The sequence below is a fragment of the Pimephales promelas genome, chromosome 3 (assembly GCF_988280905.1).
Source record: "Pimephales promelas chromosome 3, fPimPro1.hap1.1, whole genome shotgun sequence".
NCBI lineage: Eukaryota > Metazoa > Chordata > Actinopteri > Cypriniformes > Leuciscidae > Pimephales > Pimephales promelas.
In genome coordinates, this window is record NC_142771.1 from 44,960,111 (window position 1) to 44,970,057 (window position 9,947).

The 9,947-nt window shown below is 47.8% G+C and overlaps 49 non-coding genes and 1 pseudogene across 49 annotated transcripts; all 50 read left to right on the forward strand.

The window, feature by feature from the left end:
* Positions 1-35: 35 nt before the first annotated feature.
* On the forward strand, positions 36-154 carry LOC148983503 (5S ribosomal RNA). Its single transcript, XR_016162016.1, has one exon. It is a non-coding gene; the product is annotated as a 5S ribosomal RNA (ribosomal RNA).
* A 63-nt stretch (positions 155-217) lies between these two features.
* LOC148983504 (5S ribosomal RNA) lies at positions 218-336 on the forward strand. The gene has a single exon (XR_016164305.1). It is a non-coding gene; the product is annotated as a 5S ribosomal RNA (ribosomal RNA).
* A 63-nt stretch (positions 337-399) lies between these two features.
* Positions 400-518, forward strand: LOC148983505 (5S ribosomal RNA). The gene has a single exon (XR_016164306.1). It is a non-coding gene; the product is annotated as a 5S ribosomal RNA (ribosomal RNA).
* A 63-nt stretch (positions 519-581) lies between these two features.
* On the forward strand, positions 582-700 carry LOC148983506 (5S ribosomal RNA). The gene has a single exon (XR_016164307.1). It is a non-coding gene; the product is annotated as a 5S ribosomal RNA (ribosomal RNA).
* A 63-nt stretch (positions 701-763) lies between these two features.
* Positions 764-882, forward strand: LOC148983507 (5S ribosomal RNA). Its single transcript, XR_016164308.1, has one exon. It is a non-coding gene; the product is annotated as a 5S ribosomal RNA (ribosomal RNA).
* A 162-nt stretch (positions 883-1,044) lies between these two features.
* LOC148983508 (5S ribosomal RNA) lies at positions 1,045-1,163 on the forward strand. Its single transcript, XR_016164309.1, has one exon. It is a non-coding gene; the product is annotated as a 5S ribosomal RNA (ribosomal RNA).
* A 63-nt stretch (positions 1,164-1,226) lies between these two features.
* On the forward strand, positions 1,227-1,345 carry LOC148983509 (5S ribosomal RNA). Its single transcript, XR_016160311.1, has one exon. It is a non-coding gene; the product is annotated as a 5S ribosomal RNA (ribosomal RNA).
* Positions 1,346-1,408: 63 nt separating this feature from the next.
* Positions 1,409-1,527, forward strand: LOC148983510 (5S ribosomal RNA). The gene has a single exon (XR_016161375.1). It is a non-coding gene; the product is annotated as a 5S ribosomal RNA (ribosomal RNA).
* Positions 1,528-1,590: 63 nt separating this feature from the next.
* Positions 1,591-1,709, forward strand: LOC148983511 (5S ribosomal RNA). Its single transcript, XR_016162544.1, has one exon. It is a non-coding gene; the product is annotated as a 5S ribosomal RNA (ribosomal RNA).
* Positions 1,710-1,772: 63 nt separating this feature from the next.
* Positions 1,773-1,891, forward strand: LOC148983512 (5S ribosomal RNA). The gene has a single exon (XR_016163067.1). It is a non-coding gene; the product is annotated as a 5S ribosomal RNA (ribosomal RNA).
* A 63-nt stretch (positions 1,892-1,954) lies between these two features.
* Positions 1,955-2,073, forward strand: LOC148983513 (5S ribosomal RNA). Its single transcript, XR_016164310.1, has one exon. It is a non-coding gene; the product is annotated as a 5S ribosomal RNA (ribosomal RNA).
* Positions 2,074-2,136: 63 nt separating this feature from the next.
* LOC148983514 (5S ribosomal RNA) lies at positions 2,137-2,255 on the forward strand. Its single transcript, XR_016164311.1, has one exon. It is a non-coding gene; the product is annotated as a 5S ribosomal RNA (ribosomal RNA).
* A 63-nt stretch (positions 2,256-2,318) lies between these two features.
* Positions 2,319-2,437, forward strand: LOC148983515 (5S ribosomal RNA). The gene has a single exon (XR_016164312.1). It is a non-coding gene; the product is annotated as a 5S ribosomal RNA (ribosomal RNA).
* Positions 2,438-2,500: 63 nt separating this feature from the next.
* On the forward strand, positions 2,501-2,619 carry LOC148983516 (5S ribosomal RNA). Its single transcript, XR_016164313.1, has one exon. It is a non-coding gene; the product is annotated as a 5S ribosomal RNA (ribosomal RNA).
* A 63-nt stretch (positions 2,620-2,682) lies between these two features.
* On the forward strand, positions 2,683-2,801 carry LOC148983517 (5S ribosomal RNA). Its single transcript, XR_016164315.1, has one exon. It is a non-coding gene; the product is annotated as a 5S ribosomal RNA (ribosomal RNA).
* Positions 2,802-2,864: 63 nt separating this feature from the next.
* LOC148983518 (5S ribosomal RNA) lies at positions 2,865-2,983 on the forward strand. The gene has a single exon (XR_016166725.1). It is a non-coding gene; the product is annotated as a 5S ribosomal RNA (ribosomal RNA).
* Positions 2,984-3,046: 63 nt separating this feature from the next.
* On the forward strand, positions 3,047-3,165 carry LOC148983519 (5S ribosomal RNA). The gene has a single exon (XR_016164316.1). It is a non-coding gene; the product is annotated as a 5S ribosomal RNA (ribosomal RNA).
* Positions 3,166-3,228: 63 nt separating this feature from the next.
* LOC148983520 (5S ribosomal RNA) lies at positions 3,229-3,347 on the forward strand. Its single transcript, XR_016164317.1, has one exon. It is a non-coding gene; the product is annotated as a 5S ribosomal RNA (ribosomal RNA).
* Positions 3,348-3,509: 162 nt separating this feature from the next.
* LOC148983521 (5S ribosomal RNA) lies at positions 3,510-3,628 on the forward strand. Its single transcript, XR_016164318.1, has one exon. It is a non-coding gene; the product is annotated as a 5S ribosomal RNA (ribosomal RNA).
* Positions 3,629-3,691: 63 nt separating this feature from the next.
* On the forward strand, positions 3,692-3,810 carry LOC148983522 (5S ribosomal RNA). Its single transcript, XR_016164319.1, has one exon. It is a non-coding gene; the product is annotated as a 5S ribosomal RNA (ribosomal RNA).
* Positions 3,811-3,873: 63 nt separating this feature from the next.
* Positions 3,874-3,992, forward strand: LOC148983523 (5S ribosomal RNA). The gene has a single exon (XR_016162465.1). It is a non-coding gene; the product is annotated as a 5S ribosomal RNA (ribosomal RNA).
* Positions 3,993-4,055: 63 nt separating this feature from the next.
* LOC148983524 (5S ribosomal RNA) lies at positions 4,056-4,174 on the forward strand. The gene has a single exon (XR_016164320.1). It is a non-coding gene; the product is annotated as a 5S ribosomal RNA (ribosomal RNA).
* A 63-nt stretch (positions 4,175-4,237) lies between these two features.
* LOC148983525 (5S ribosomal RNA) lies at positions 4,238-4,356 on the forward strand. The gene has a single exon (XR_016164321.1). It is a non-coding gene; the product is annotated as a 5S ribosomal RNA (ribosomal RNA).
* A 172-nt stretch (positions 4,357-4,528) lies between these two features.
* Positions 4,529-4,647, forward strand: LOC148983526 (5S ribosomal RNA). Its single transcript, XR_016160312.1, has one exon. It is a non-coding gene; the product is annotated as a 5S ribosomal RNA (ribosomal RNA).
* A 63-nt stretch (positions 4,648-4,710) lies between these two features.
* Positions 4,711-4,829, forward strand: LOC148983527 (5S ribosomal RNA). The gene has a single exon (XR_016164322.1). It is a non-coding gene; the product is annotated as a 5S ribosomal RNA (ribosomal RNA).
* Positions 4,830-4,892: 63 nt separating this feature from the next.
* LOC148983528 (5S ribosomal RNA) lies at positions 4,893-5,011 on the forward strand. Its single transcript, XR_016164323.1, has one exon. It is a non-coding gene; the product is annotated as a 5S ribosomal RNA (ribosomal RNA).
* Positions 5,012-5,074: 63 nt separating this feature from the next.
* On the forward strand, positions 5,075-5,193 carry LOC148983529 (5S ribosomal RNA). Its single transcript, XR_016164324.1, has one exon. It is a non-coding gene; the product is annotated as a 5S ribosomal RNA (ribosomal RNA).
* Positions 5,194-5,256: 63 nt separating this feature from the next.
* Positions 5,257-5,375, forward strand: LOC148983530 (5S ribosomal RNA). The gene has a single exon (XR_016164326.1). It is a non-coding gene; the product is annotated as a 5S ribosomal RNA (ribosomal RNA).
* Positions 5,376-5,438: 63 nt separating this feature from the next.
* LOC148983531 (5S ribosomal RNA) lies at positions 5,439-5,557 on the forward strand. The gene has a single exon (XR_016164327.1). It is a non-coding gene; the product is annotated as a 5S ribosomal RNA (ribosomal RNA).
* Positions 5,558-5,719: 162 nt separating this feature from the next.
* LOC148983532 (5S ribosomal RNA) lies at positions 5,720-5,838 on the forward strand. The gene has a single exon (XR_016164328.1). It is a non-coding gene; the product is annotated as a 5S ribosomal RNA (ribosomal RNA).
* A 63-nt stretch (positions 5,839-5,901) lies between these two features.
* On the forward strand, positions 5,902-6,020 carry LOC148983533 (5S ribosomal RNA). Its single transcript, XR_016164329.1, has one exon. It is a non-coding gene; the product is annotated as a 5S ribosomal RNA (ribosomal RNA).
* Positions 6,021-6,083: 63 nt separating this feature from the next.
* On the forward strand, positions 6,084-6,202 carry LOC148983534 (5S ribosomal RNA). Its single transcript, XR_016163390.1, has one exon. It is a non-coding gene; the product is annotated as a 5S ribosomal RNA (ribosomal RNA).
* A 63-nt stretch (positions 6,203-6,265) lies between these two features.
* Positions 6,266-6,384, forward strand: LOC148983535 (5S ribosomal RNA). Its single transcript, XR_016164330.1, has one exon. It is a non-coding gene; the product is annotated as a 5S ribosomal RNA (ribosomal RNA).
* A 63-nt stretch (positions 6,385-6,447) lies between these two features.
* LOC148983536 (5S ribosomal RNA) lies at positions 6,448-6,566 on the forward strand. Its single transcript, XR_016164332.1, has one exon. It is a non-coding gene; the product is annotated as a 5S ribosomal RNA (ribosomal RNA).
* A 171-nt stretch (positions 6,567-6,737) lies between these two features.
* LOC148983537 (5S ribosomal RNA) lies at positions 6,738-6,856 on the forward strand. The gene has a single exon (XR_016164333.1). It is a non-coding gene; the product is annotated as a 5S ribosomal RNA (ribosomal RNA).
* Positions 6,857-6,919: 63 nt separating this feature from the next.
* On the forward strand, positions 6,920-7,038 carry LOC148983538 (5S ribosomal RNA). The gene has a single exon (XR_016164334.1). It is a non-coding gene; the product is annotated as a 5S ribosomal RNA (ribosomal RNA).
* Positions 7,039-7,101: 63 nt separating this feature from the next.
* Positions 7,102-7,221, forward strand: LOC148983539 (5S ribosomal RNA; annotated as a pseudogene).
* Positions 7,222-7,284: 63 nt separating this feature from the next.
* Positions 7,285-7,403, forward strand: LOC148983540 (5S ribosomal RNA). The gene has a single exon (XR_016164335.1). It is a non-coding gene; the product is annotated as a 5S ribosomal RNA (ribosomal RNA).
* A 167-nt stretch (positions 7,404-7,570) lies between these two features.
* Positions 7,571-7,689, forward strand: LOC148983541 (5S ribosomal RNA). Its single transcript, XR_016164336.1, has one exon. It is a non-coding gene; the product is annotated as a 5S ribosomal RNA (ribosomal RNA).
* A 63-nt stretch (positions 7,690-7,752) lies between these two features.
* On the forward strand, positions 7,753-7,871 carry LOC148983542 (5S ribosomal RNA). Its single transcript, XR_016164338.1, has one exon. It is a non-coding gene; the product is annotated as a 5S ribosomal RNA (ribosomal RNA).
* A 63-nt stretch (positions 7,872-7,934) lies between these two features.
* LOC148983543 (5S ribosomal RNA) lies at positions 7,935-8,053 on the forward strand. The gene has a single exon (XR_016164339.1). It is a non-coding gene; the product is annotated as a 5S ribosomal RNA (ribosomal RNA).
* Positions 8,054-8,116: 63 nt separating this feature from the next.
* Positions 8,117-8,235, forward strand: LOC148983544 (5S ribosomal RNA). Its single transcript, XR_016162466.1, has one exon. It is a non-coding gene; the product is annotated as a 5S ribosomal RNA (ribosomal RNA).
* Positions 8,236-8,298: 63 nt separating this feature from the next.
* LOC148983545 (5S ribosomal RNA) lies at positions 8,299-8,417 on the forward strand. Its single transcript, XR_016164340.1, has one exon. It is a non-coding gene; the product is annotated as a 5S ribosomal RNA (ribosomal RNA).
* Positions 8,418-8,480: 63 nt separating this feature from the next.
* LOC148983546 (5S ribosomal RNA) lies at positions 8,481-8,599 on the forward strand. Its single transcript, XR_016164341.1, has one exon. It is a non-coding gene; the product is annotated as a 5S ribosomal RNA (ribosomal RNA).
* A 167-nt stretch (positions 8,600-8,766) lies between these two features.
* LOC148983547 (5S ribosomal RNA) lies at positions 8,767-8,885 on the forward strand. The gene has a single exon (XR_016164342.1). It is a non-coding gene; the product is annotated as a 5S ribosomal RNA (ribosomal RNA).
* Positions 8,886-9,055: 170 nt separating this feature from the next.
* On the forward strand, positions 9,056-9,174 carry LOC148983548 (5S ribosomal RNA). Its single transcript, XR_016160313.1, has one exon. It is a non-coding gene; the product is annotated as a 5S ribosomal RNA (ribosomal RNA).
* A 63-nt stretch (positions 9,175-9,237) lies between these two features.
* LOC148983549 (5S ribosomal RNA) lies at positions 9,238-9,356 on the forward strand. The gene has a single exon (XR_016164343.1). It is a non-coding gene; the product is annotated as a 5S ribosomal RNA (ribosomal RNA).
* A 63-nt stretch (positions 9,357-9,419) lies between these two features.
* Positions 9,420-9,538, forward strand: LOC148983550 (5S ribosomal RNA). Its single transcript, XR_016164344.1, has one exon. It is a non-coding gene; the product is annotated as a 5S ribosomal RNA (ribosomal RNA).
* A 63-nt stretch (positions 9,539-9,601) lies between these two features.
* On the forward strand, positions 9,602-9,720 carry LOC148983551 (5S ribosomal RNA). Its single transcript, XR_016164345.1, has one exon. It is a non-coding gene; the product is annotated as a 5S ribosomal RNA (ribosomal RNA).
* A 63-nt stretch (positions 9,721-9,783) lies between these two features.
* On the forward strand, positions 9,784-9,902 carry LOC148983552 (5S ribosomal RNA). The gene has a single exon (XR_016164346.1). It is a non-coding gene; the product is annotated as a 5S ribosomal RNA (ribosomal RNA).
* Positions 9,903-9,947: the final 45 nt, after the last annotated feature.

The window sequence follows — 9,947 nt, forward strand, 5'->3', positions numbered from 1 at the left end:
CTTCTTCAAATAGCCCAATTTTGGCTGCAGATTTCGCTTACGGCCATACCACCTTGGGAACGCCCGAACTCGTCTGATCTCGGAAGCTAAGCAGGGTCGGGCCTGGTTAGTACTTGGATGGGAGACCGCCTGGGAATAACAGGTGCTGTAAGCTTTATGTAGTTTACTACCTTCATGTTCTAACCATTCAAATAGCCCAATTTTGGCAGCAGATTTCGCTTACGGCCATACCACCTTGAGAACGCCCGAACTCGTCTGATCTCGGAAGCTAAGCAGGGTCGGGCCTGGTTAGTACTTGGATGGGAGACCGCCTGGGAATACCAGGTGCTGTAAGCTTTATGTAGTTTACTACCCTAATGTTCTAACCATTCAAATAGCCCAATTTTGGCTGCAGATTTCGCTTACGGCCATACCACCTTGAGAACGCCCGAACTCGTCTGATCTCGGAAGCTAAGCAGGGTCGGGCCTGGTTAGTACTTGGATGGGAGACCGCCTGGGAATACCAGGTGCTGTAAGCTTTATGTAGTTTACTACCCTCATGTTCTAACCATTCAAATAGCCCAATTTTGGCTGCAGATTTCGCTTACGGCCATACCACCTTGAGAACGCCCGAACTCGTCTGATCTCGGAAGCTAAGCAGGGTCGGGCCTGGTTAGTACTTGGATGGGAGACCGCCTGGGAATACCAGGTGCTGTAAGCTTTATGTAGTTTACTACCCTAATGTTCTAACCATTCAAATAGCCCAATTTTGGCTGCAGATTTCGCTTACGGCCATACCACCTTGAGAACGCCCGAACTCGTCTGATCTCGGAAGCTAAGCAGGGTCGGGCCTGGTTAGTACTTGGATGGGAGACCGCCTGGGAATACCAGGTGCTGTAAGCTTTATTGTTTAAAAAAAAAAAAAGTCAATGAAATGCTTCAAAAATCCTAAATTGTCTTTTTTCCCCCTCAAAATTCCTGAAATAGTCTCTCTGTTTCTTCAGAAAGCCTGAAAGAGTCTCTTTTTTTTCTTCTTCAAATAGCCCAATTTTGGCTGCAGATTTCGCTTACGGCCATACCACCTTGAGAACGCCCGAACTCGTCTGATCTCGGAAGCTAAGCAGGGTCGGGCCTGGTTAGTACTTGGATGGGAGACCGCCTGGGAATACCAGGTGCTGTAAGCTTTATGTAGTTTACTACCCTCATGTTCTAACCATTCAAATAGCCCAATTTTGGCTGCAGATTTCGCTTACGGCCATACCACCTTGAGAACGCCCGACCTCGTCTGATCTCGGAAGCTAAGCAGGGTCGGGCCTGGTTAGTACTTGGATGGGAGACCGCCTGGGAATACCAGGTGCTGTAAGCTTTATGTAGTTTACTACCCTCATGTTCTAACCATTCAAATAGCCCAATTTTGGCAGCAGATTTCGCTTACGGCCATACCACCTTGAGAACGCCCGAACTCGTCTGATCTCGGAAGCTAAGCAGGGTCGGGCTGGGTTAGTACTTGGATGGGAGACCGCCTGGGAATACCAGGTGCTGTAAGCTTTATGTAGTTTACTACCCTCATGTTCTAACCATTCAAATAGCCCAATTTTGGCAGCAGATTTCGCTTACGGCCATACCACCTTGAGAACGCCCGAACTCGTCTGATCTCGGAAGCTAAGCAGTGTCGGGCCTGGTTAGTACTTGGATGGGAGACCGCCTGGGAATACCAGGTGCTGTAAGCTTTATGTAGTTTACTACCCTCATGTTCTAACCATTCAAATAGCCCAATTTTGGCAGCAGATTTCGCTTACGGCCATACCACCTTGAGAACGCCCGAACTTGTCTGATCTCGGAAGATAAGCAGGGTCGGGCCTGGTTAGTACTTGGATGGGAGACCGCCTGGGAATACCAGGTGCTGTAAGCTTTATGTAGTTTACTACCCTCATGTTCTAACCATTCAAATAGCCCAATTTTGGCAGCAGATTTCGCTTACGGCCATACCACCTTGAGAACGCCCGAACTCGTCTGATCTCGGAAGCTAAGCAGGGTCGGGCCTGGTTAGTACTTGGATGGGAGACCGCCTGGGAATACCAGGTGCTGTAAGCTTTATGTAGTTTACTACCCTCATGTTCTAACCATTCAAATAGCCCAATTTTGGCAGCAGATTTCGCTTACGGCCATACCACCTTGAGAACGCCCGAACTCGTCTGATCTCGGAAGCTAAGCAGGGTCGGGCCTGGTTAGTACTTGGATGGGAGACCGCCTGGGAATACCAGGTGCTGTAAGCTTTATGTAGTTTACTACCCTCATGTTCTAACCATTCAAATAGCCCAATTTTGGCAGCAGATTTCGCTTACGGCCATACCACCTTGAGAACGCCCGAACTCGTCTGATCTCGGAAGCTAAGCAGGGTCGGGCCTGGTTAGTACTTGGATGGGAGACCGCCTGGGAATACCAGGTGCTGTAAGCTTTATGTAGTTTACTACCCTAATGTTCTAACCATTCAAATAGCCCAATTTTGGCTGCAGATTTCGCTTACGGCCATACCACCTTGAGAACGCCCGAACTCGTCTGATCTCGGAAGCTAAGCAGGGTCGGGCCTGGTTAGTACTTGGATGGGAGACCGCCTGGGAATACCAGGTGCTGTAAGCTTTATGTAGTTTACTACCCTCATGTTCTAACCATTCAAATAGCCCAATTTTGGCAGCAGATTTCGCTTACGGCCATACCACCTTGAGAACGCCCGAACTCGTCTGATCTCGGAAGCTAAGCAGGGTCGGGCCTGGTTAGTACTTGGATGGGAGACCGCCTGGGAATACCAGGTGCTGTAAGCTTTATGTAGTTTACTACCTTCATGTTCTAACCATTCAAATAGCCCAATTTTGGCAGCAGATTTCGCTTACGGCCATACCACCTTGAGAACGCCCGAACTCGTCTGATCTCGGAAGCTAAGCAGGGTCGGGCCTGGTTAGTACTTGGATGGGAGACCGCCTGGGAATACCAGGTGCCGTAAGCTTTATGTAGTTTACTACCCTAATGTTCTAACCATTCAAATAGCCCAATTTTGGCTGCAGATTTCGCTTACGGCCATACCACCTTGAGAACGCCCGAACTCGTCTGATCTCGGAAGCTAAGCAGGGTCGGGCCTGGTTAGTACTTGGATGGGAGACCGCCTGGGAATACCAGGTGCTGTAAGCTTTATGTAGTTTACTACCCTCATGTTCTAACCATTCAAATAGCCCAATTTTGGCTGCAGATTTCGCTTACGGCCATACCACCTTGAGAACGCCCGAACTCGTCTGATCTCGGAAGCTAAGCAGGGTCGGGCCTGGTTAGTACTTGGATGGGAGACCGCCTGGGAATACCAGGTGCTGTAAGCTTTATTGTTTAAAAAAAAAAAAAGTCAATGAAATGCTTCAAAAATCCTAAATTGTCTTTTTTCCCCCTCAAAATTCCTGAAATAGTCTCTCTGTTTCTTCAGAAAGCCTGAAAGAGTCTCTTTTTTTTCTTCTTCAAATAGCCCAATTTTGGCTGCAGATTTCGCTTACGGCCATACCACCTTGAGAACGCCCGAACTCGTCTGATCTCGGAAGCTAAGCAGGGTCGGGCCTGGTTAGTACTTGGATGGGAGACCGCCTGGGAATACCAGGTGCTGTAAGCTTTATGTAGTTTACTACCCTCATGTTCTAACCATTCAAATAGCCCAATTTTGGCAACAGATTTCGCTTACGGCCATACCACCTTGAGAACGCCCGAACTCGTCTGATCTCGGAAGCTAAGCAGGGTCGGGCCTGGTTAGTACTTGGATGGGAGACCGCCTGGGAATACCAGGTGCTGTAAGCTTTATGTAGTTTACTACCCTCATGTTCTAACCATTCAAATAGCCCAATTTTGGCAGCAGATTTCGCTTACGGCCATACCACCTTGAGAACGCCCGAACTTGTCTGATCTCGGAAGCTAAGCAGGGTCGGGCCTGGTTAGTACTTGGATGGGAGACCGCCTGGGAATACCAGGTGCTGTAAGCTTTATGTAGTTTACTACCCTAATGTTCTAACCAATCAAATAGCCCAATTTTGGCTGCAGATTTCGCTTACGGCCATACCACCTTGAGAACGCCCGAACTCGTCTGATCTCGGAAGCTAAGCAGGGTCGGGCCTGGTTAGTACTTGGATGGGAGACCGCCTGGGAATACCAGGTGCTGTAAGCTTTATGTAGTTTACTACCCTCATGTTCTAACCATTCAAATAGCCCAATTTTGGCAGCAGATTTCGCTTACGGCCATACCACCTTGAGAACGCCCGAACTCGTCTGATCTCGGAAGCTAAGCAGGGTCGGGCCTGGTTAGTACTTGGATGGGAGACCGCCTGGGAATACCAGGTGCTGTAAGCTTTATTGTTTAAAAAAAAAAAAAAAAAAAAAGAGTCAATGAAATGCTTCAAAAATCCTAAATTGTCTTTTTTCCCCCTCAAAATTCCTGAAATAGTCTCTCTGTTTCTTCAGAAAGCCTGAAAGAGTCTCTTTTTTTTCTTCTTCAAATAGCCCAATTTTGGCAGCAGATTTCGCTTACGGCCATACCACCTTGAGAACGCCCGACCTCGTCTGATCTCGGAAGCTAAGCAGGGTCGGGCCTGGTTAGTACTTGGATGGGAGACCGCCTGGGAATACCAGGTGCTGTAAGCTTTATGTAGTTTACTACCCTAATGTTCTAACCATTCAAATAGCCCAATTTTGGCTGCAGATTTCGCTTACGGCCATACCACCTTGAGAACGCCCGAACTCGTCTGATCTCGGAAGCTAAGCAGGGTCGGGCCTGGTTAGTACTTGGATGGGAGACCGCCTGGGAATACCAGGTGCTGTAAGCTTTATGTAGTTTACTACCTTCATGTTCTAACCATTCAAATAGCCCAATTTTGGCAGCAGATTTCGCTTACGGCCATACCACCTTGAGAACGCCCGAACTCGTCTGATCTCGGAAGCTAAGCAGGGTCGGGCCTGGTTAGTACTTGGATGGGAGACCGCCTGGGAATACCAGGTGCTGTAAGCTTTATGTAGTTTACTACCCTAATGTTCTAACCATTCAAATAGCCCAATTTTGGCTGCAGATTTCGCTTACGGCCATACCACCTTGAGAACGCCCGAACTCGTCTGATCTCGGAAGCTAAGCAGGGTCGGGCCTGGTTAGTACTTGGATGGGAGACCGCCTGGGAATACCAGGTGCTGTAAGCTTTATGTAGTTTACTACCCTCATGTTCTAACCATTCAAATAGCCCAATTTTGGCTGCAGATTTCGCTTACGGCCATACCACCTTGAGAACGCCCGAACTCGTCTGATCTCGGAAGCTAAGCAGGGTCGGGCCTGGTTAGTACTTGGATGGGAGACCGCCTGGGAATACCAGGTGCTGTAAGCTTTATGTAGTTTACTACCCTAATGTTCTAACCATTCAAATAGCCCAATTTTGGCTGCAGATTTCGCTTACGGCCATACCACCTTGAGAACGCCCGAACTCGTCTGATCTCGGAAGCTAAGCAGGGTCGGGCCTGGTTAGTACTTGGATGGGAGACCGCCTGGGAATACCAGGTGCTGTAAGCTTTATTGTTTAAAAAAAAAAAAAGTCAATGAAATGCTTCAAAAATCCTAAATTGTCTTTTTTCCCCCTCAAAATTCCTGAAATAGTCTCTCTGTTTCTTCAGAAAGCCTGAAAGAGTCTCTTTTTTTTCTTCTTCAAATAGCCCAATTTTGGCTGCAGATTTCGCTTACGGCCATACCACCTTGAGAACGCCCGAACTCGTCTGATCTCGGAAGCTAAGCAGGGTCGGGCCTGGTTAGTACTTGGATGGGAGACCGCCTGGGAATACCAGGTGCTGTAAGCTTTATGTAGTTTACTACCCTCATGTTCTAACCATTCAAATAGCCCAATTTTGGCAGCAGATTTCGCTTACGGCCATACCACCTTGAGAACGCCCGAACTCGTCTGATCTCGGAAGCTAAGCAGGGTCGGGCCTGGTTAGTACTTGGATGGGAGACCGCCTGGGAATACCAGGTGCTGTAAGCTTTATGTAGTTTACTACCCACATGTTCTAACCATTCAAATAGCCCAATTTTGGCAGCAGATTTCGCTTACGGCCATACCACCTTGAGAACGCCCGAACTTGTCTGATCTCGGAAGCTAAGCAGGGTCGGGCCTGGTTAGTACTTGGATGGGAGACCGCCTGGGAATACCAGGTGCTGTAAGTTTTATGTAGTTTACTACCCTAATGTTCTAACCATATAAATAGCCCAATTTTGGCTGCAGATTTCGCTTACGGCCATACCACCTTGAGAACGCCCGAACTCGTCTGATCTCGGAAGCTAAGCAGGGTCGGGCCTGGTTAGTACTTGGATGGGAGACCGCCTGGGAATACCAGGTGCTGTAAGCTTTATGTAGTTTACTACCCTCATGTTCTAACCATTCAAATAGCCCAATTTTGGCAGCAGATTTCGCTTACGGCCATACCACCTTGAGAACGCCCGAACTCGTCTGATCTCGGAAGCTAAGCAGGGTCGGGCCTGGTTAGTACTTGGATGGGAGACCGCCTGGGAATACCAGGTGCTGTAAGCTTTATTGTTTAAAAAAAAAAAAAAAAAAAAGAGTCAATGAAATGCTTCAAAAATCCTAAATTGTCTTTTTTCCCCCTCAAAATTCCTGAAATAGTCTCTCTGTTTCTTCAGAAAGCCTGAAAGAGTCTCTTTTTTTTCTTCTTCAAATAGCCCAATTTTGGCTGCAGATTTCGCTTACGGCCATACCACCTTGAGAACGCCCGAACTCGTCTGATCTCGGAAGCTAAGCAGGGTCGGGCCTGGTTAGTACTTGGATGGGAGACCGCCTGGGAATACCAGGTGCTGTAAGCTTTATGTAGTTTACTACCCTAATGTTCTAACCATTCAAATAGCCCAATTTTGGCTGCAGATTTCGCTTACGGCCATACCACCTTGAGAACGCCCGAACTCGTCTGATCTCGGAAGCTAAGCAGGGTCGGGCCTGGTTAGTACTTGGATGGGAGACCGCCTGGGAATACCAGGTGCTGTAAGCTTTATGTAGTTTACTACCCTCATGTTCTAACCATTCAAATAGCCCAATTTTGGCAGCAGATTTCGCTTACGGCCATACCACCTTGAGAACGCCCGAACTCGTCTGATCTCGGAAGCTAAGCAGGGTCGGGCCTGGTTAGTACTTGGATGGGAGACCGCCTGGGAATACCAGGTGCTTTTTAGCTTTATGTAGTTTACTACCCTCATGTTCTAACCATTCAAATAGCCCAATTTTGGCAGCAGATTTCGCTTACGGCCATACCACCTTGAGAACGCCCGAACTCGTCTGATCTCGGAAGCTAAGCAGGGTCGGGCCTGGTTAGTACTTGGATGGGAGACCGCCTGGGAATACCAGGTGCTGTAAGCTTTATTGTTTAAAAAAAAAAAAAAAAGAGTCAATGAAATGCTTCAAAAATCCTAAATTGTCTTTTTTCCCCCTCAAAATTCCTGAAATAGTCTCTCTGTTTCTTCAGAAAGCCTGAAAGAGTATCTTTTTTTTCTTCTTCAAATAGCCCAATTTTGGCTGCAGATTTCGCTTACGGCCATACCACCTTGAGAACGCCCGAACTCGTCTGATCTCGGAAGCTAAGCAGGGTCGGGCCTGGTTAGTACTTGGATGGGAGACCGCCTGGGAATACCAGGTGCTGTAAGCTTTATGTAGTTTACTACCCTAATGTTCTAACCATTCAAATAGCCCAATTTTGGCTGCAGATTTCGCTTACGGCCATACCACCTTGAGAACGCCCGAACTCGTCTGATCTCGGAAGCTAAGCAGGGTCGGGCCTGGTTAGTACTTGGATGGGAGACCGCCTGGGAATACCAGGTGCTGTAAGCTTTATGTAGTTTACTACCCTCATGTTCTAACCATTCAAATAGCCCAATTTTGGCAGCAGATTTCGCTTACGGCCATACCACCTTGAGAACGCCCGAACTCGTCTGATCTCGGAAGCTAAGCAGGGTCGGGCCTGGTTAGTACTTGGATGGGAGACCGCCTGGGAATACCAGGTGCTGTAAGCTTTATGTAGTTTACTACCCTCATGTTCTAACCATTCAAATAGCCCAATTTTGGCAGCAGATTTCGCTTACGGCCATACCACCTTGAGAACGCCCGAACTTGTCTGATCTCGGAAGCTAAGCAGGGTCGGGCCTGGTTAGTACTTGGATGGGAGACCGCCTGGGAATACCAGGTGCTGTAAGCTTTATGTAGTTTACTACCCTAATGTTCTAACCATATAAATAGCCCAATTTTGGCTGCAGATTTCGCTTACGGCCATACCACCTTGAGAACGCCCGAACTCGTCTGATCTCGGAAGCTAAGCAGGGTCGGGCCTGGTTAGTACTTGGATGGGAGACCGCCTGGGAATACCAGGTGCTGTAAGCTTTATGTAGTTTACTACCCTCATGTTCTAACCATTCAAATAGCCCAATTTTGGCAGCAGATTTCGCTTACGGCCATACCACCTTGAGAACGCCCGAACTCGTCTGATCTCGGAAGCTAAGCAGGGTCGGGCCTGGTTAGTACTTGGATGGGAGACCGCCTGGGAATACCAGGTGCTGTAAGCTTTATTGTTTAAAAAAAAAAAAAAAAGAGTCAATGAAATGCTTCAAAAATCCTAAATTGTCTTTTTTCCCCCTCAAAATTCCTGAAATAGTCTCTCTGTTTCTTCAGAAAGCCTGAAAGAGTCTCTTTTTTTTCTTCTTCAAATAGCCCAATTTTGGCTGCAGATTTCGCTTACGGCCATACCACCTTGAGAACGCCCGAACTCGTCTGATCTCGGAAGCTAAGCAGGGTCGGGCCTGGTTAGTACTTGGATGGGAGACCGCCTGGGAATACCAGGTGCTGTAAGCTTTATTGTTTAAAAAAAAAAAAAAAAAAAGAGTCAATGAAATGCTTCAAAAATCCTAAATTGTCTTTTTTCCCCCTCAAAATTCCTGAAATAGTCTCTCTGTTTCTTCAGAAAGCCTGAAAGAGTCTCTTTTTTTTCTTCTTCAAATAGCCCAATTTTGGCAGCAGATTTCGCTTACGGCCATACCACCTTGAGAACGCCCGACCTCGTCTGATCTCGGAAGCTAAGCAGGGTCGGGCCTGGTTAGTACTTGGATGGGAGACCGCCTGGGAATACCAGGTGCTGTAAGCTTTATGTAGTTTACTACCCTAATGTTCTAACCATTCAAATAGCCCAATTTTGGCTGCAGATTTCGCTTACGGCCATACCACCTTGAGAACGCCCGAACTCGTCTGATCTCGGAAGCTAAGCAGGGTCGGGCCTGGTTAGTACTTGGATGGGAGACCGCCTGGGAATACCAGGTGCTGTAAGCTTTATGTAGTTTACTACCTTCATGTTCTAACCATTCAAATAGCCCAATTTTGGCAGCAGATTTCGCTTACGGCCATACCACCTTGAGAACGCCCGAACTCGTCTGATCTCGGAAGCTAAGCAGGGTCGGGCCTGGTTAGTACTTGGATGGGAGACCGCCTGGGAATACCAGGTGCTGTAAGCTTTATGTAGTTTACTACCCTAATGTTCTAACCATTCAAATAGCCCAATTTTGGCAGCAGATTTCGCTTACGGCCATACCACCTTGAGAACGCCCGAACTCGTCTGATCTCGGAAGCTAAGCAGGGTCGGGCCTGGTTAGTACTTGGATGGGAGACCGCCTGGGAATACCAGGTGCTGTAAGCTTTATGTAGTTTACTACCCTCATGTTCTAACCATTCAAATAGCCCAATTTTGGCTGCAGATTTCGCTTACGGCCATACCACCTTGAGAACGCCCGAACTCGTCTGATCTCGGAAGCTAAGCAGGGTCGGGCCTGGTTAGTACTTGGATGGGAGACCGCCTGGGAATACCAGGTGCTGTAAGCTTTATGTAGTTTACTACCCTAATGTTCTAACCATTCAAATAGCCCA